The sequence below is a fragment of the Dipodomys spectabilis genome, unplaced genomic scaffold (genome assembly GCF_019054845.1).
Source record: "Dipodomys spectabilis isolate Male_0828 unplaced genomic scaffold, ASM1905484v1 ptg000070l, whole genome shotgun sequence".
NCBI classification, from domain to species: domain Eukaryota; kingdom Metazoa; phylum Chordata; class Mammalia; order Rodentia; family Heteromyidae; genus Dipodomys; species Dipodomys spectabilis.
Window position 1 is genome coordinate 1,591,331 of NW_024870747.1, and position 3,442 is coordinate 1,594,772.

General features: G+C 35.4%; 1 non-coding gene across 1 annotated transcript; it reads left to right on the forward strand.

Moving 5' to 3' along the window:
* Positions 1-3,122: 3,122 nt before the first annotated feature.
* On the forward strand, positions 3,123-3,224 carry LOC122109893. The gene has a single exon (XR_006147769.1). It is a non-coding gene; the product is annotated as a U6 spliceosomal RNA (small nuclear RNA).
* The last annotated feature ends 218 nt before the right edge of the window (positions 3,225-3,442 follow it).

Genomic DNA, 3,442 nt, shown 5'->3' on the forward strand with positions numbered 1-3,442 from the left:
ATAGGAGAAACCCTAGGTCTCCTTGACAAAGGCTGAAATTTTCTGAAAAGAAATGCAAAAGCACAACAAATGAAAGAAAGGTTGGACAAATGGGATTGCTTGTAATTGCAGAGCTTCTGCATGGCAAAGGACATAGCTAGCAGGATCAATAGAAAGCCCACGGAATCGGAGAGGATCTTCACTAGCCATACAACTGAAAACGGTTTCATATCTAAAACAGACCTGGAAATCAAAAAATTAAATCCCCCAACAACAAATACTCAAAGAAAATACTGCCCAATAAATAAGTGGGCTAAAGACATAAAGAGAAACTTCTCTGAAGAGGGAAGGAGAGTGACCAATAAAGACATGCAGAAATGCTCAACCTCCCTAGCCATAAAAGAAATGCAAATCAATCAACACTGAGATATCACCTCACCCAACTTAGAATGGCTATAATCAAGAACTCTAATAACAACAGATGCTGGAGGGAATGTGGACAGAAGGGAACCTTACTTCATTGTTAGTGAGAGTGTAATCTTTTTCAACCACTTTGGAAAGTAGTATGGAAGTTCCTCCAAAGACTCCACATAGAGCTCCCATATGACCCAACAATCCCACTTTTGGGCATTTACGCAAATGATCACAAACAAGACCATACTAAAGCTACCACACAGATATATTTATTGCAGCATTACCATAGCTAAGATATGGAACCAACCCAGATGTTGCTCATTAGATGAATGGATCAAGAAAATGTTGTATATATACACAATGGAATTCTATGTCTCTATCTGAAAGAATGATATTGCCCCATTTGTTAGGAAATGGAAAACTTGGAAAAAATTATATTAAGTGAACTAAGCCAGGCCCAAAGAAACATAGGTCCCATGGTTTCCCTTATTAGCAATTACTAGTGTATGTCTGAGACATGCAGAAATTGTTAGATAAGTTGATGTTAGGTGAAGTGAACCCCATGATAAGAATTCAAATTTTTTTTCTTTTCTGTAATTATTTCTAACATATTTATAAGATGACTTCTTTGTTAATTTTTATGTCCCTCCCGCATGGTATAACCCCTGTTTTCGCTGTATTTGATGTTGGTATAATTTGTGGAGGGGAAGGGGAAAAATTTTTTAAATAGGGATACAGGTGGATCCATTGCAACAATGAGATATACAAGACATTATGTCGAAAAACAAATTTTACAACTTTAGTTGGGGGAAAGGGGAGGGGGAAATGGGACGTAAGGGGGTTGAGATGGGAAGGGATAGTAAGGAGAAACAAAGGAGTATGCAACAATGCTTGATAAGAAATGTACTCATTACCTTGCCCATTTAATTGTAACCTCTCTGTCTGTTATTTTCACACTTAAAAAAAAACACAAAAAACCATAAAATATAAAGTGACTTTGATAAAAAATAAAAATGACTCAGAATAAATTATCAATGCAAAAACAATCTTTACAGAAGCAAACTCTCAGAGATATTACATGACTTTGAAAAGAATAAAGTGGCTGAATTTAATATAAATTTAGAAGTATGACCATTCAAAAATATAAAAAGATATTCTTTATTTCATTATATAACACAAAACAGAAAGTAAATGTTGTTTAGATGATTTTTTAAAACAGAGTCTCTCAGGTGCTGGGAGGGTGGTTCAGTGTAGCGTGCTTGCCTTGCATGCATGAGGTCCTGGGTTTGATTCCTCAGCACCACATAAGCAGAAAAAGATGGAAGAGATGCTGTGACTCAAGTAGTACCACTAGCCTTGAGCTGAAGAGCTGAGAGACAGCACCCAGGACCCAGAGTTCAAGCCCCAAAACCAACAAAAACAAAACAAAACACAGTCTCTCACTTTTGTGTGCTCAACATTGTAACACTAGTGCTTCAGTATAGGGCTAAGATTTTAGGTGTGGACATTTATCAACACTCCTGATTCAGATTCTAATTGATAAAATTTTAATCAATATTTTGTTCTTATTAATTTTGCTCTTTGTAAATTCACATATACCTATAAAAAACAGTGTGGCCATCCCAATAACATTCTCAAAGTACTTCCTAATGATGACTTACAAAAAGTTGTTTTATATTACAACAAGGAAAACAATACTACAAATAAGAAAAACCAATACATAAATATTAATGATTAATAAAATAAAAAAAAACAACTACTGCTGTTTCCAGTATTTGAAATGTACTACATATTCGATTTATTAATTTCTCATATTGCTGTACATTTAAAACTGCCTAAGTCTATGATGCTCAACAAGAATTTTATAGGCTATGAGTAGCCTTTAAAGATTATTATTATTATTATTATTAAGATTATTATTTATGGTTCATCTCATCATTTGTATATGGCTTATACCGTCATTTGTTCCTCACTAACATATAAAGTAAAGAAGCCTTTAAATTTTAACAGAAACTGTGCAGTTAATGTCTTAAATCTGCTTCTTTACACAAACACTTTGCAACTTCTCATTAGTAAAGTTTCTATAAACTCTGAAATGTACATATTTAGTAGTATGTACCATGAATCTTAAATGCTTTATGAAAAAGTTTTACAACCTGCTAAATAGTCTTAATTTTGGCATATATGAGCAAATTCCCAAAATTAAACATATTTAAAACATTAAAACTTTTAACAAACCTTAACACTTTCTATAGTGTTCATAATGGCAGGTTCCTTGTACAGAATAATTGAATTCCTCCTCCTACACATCTGTTGAACAACAAATATCTGGTATTATTTTGTTTTTGACATGTCAAACTTGACTTTATTCTTAAATGTGTTCTTTTGTAAGAAATACATGGTTCTAAAATTTCACGAGTCGGTTGTGGGGCTTGAACTCTGGGCCTGGGCGCTGTCCCTCAGCTCTTCAGCTCAAGGCGAGCGCTCTACCACTTGAGCTACAGCGCCACTTCCGGTTTTCTGGTGGTTTATTGGAGATAGGAGTCTCACGGTCTCTCCTGCCCGGGCTGGCTTTGAACCGCGATCCTCAGATCTCAGCCTCCTGAGTAGCTAGGGTTACAGACGTGAGCCACCAGCGCCCAGCTTCACGACAATTCTTTTGAATTTAATTTTTGTGTAATTGTCTAGTTTAAGAAAATCAATTACACTTTATGTATAAAAAATGTTCTGTGCTCAATTCAGTAGCACATACACTAACATTGGAACAATAAAGAGAAGAATAGCCCCTGACTGAGGATGACACTCAACTTCGTGAAGCATTCTAGATTTTTAAAAGAACAGAAGCTGGAGGGGATGTGGACAGAAGGGAACCTTAATGCATTGTTGTTGGGAGTTTAAACTTGTTCGAATACTTTGGAAAGTAGTATGGCGGTTCCTCAAAAGACTACAATAGAGCGCCCCTAAGTCGCAGCAATCCCATTTTGATCACAAACAAGACCATACTAAAACTACCAGCAAAACTATGTTCATTGCAGCATTATTTACCAAA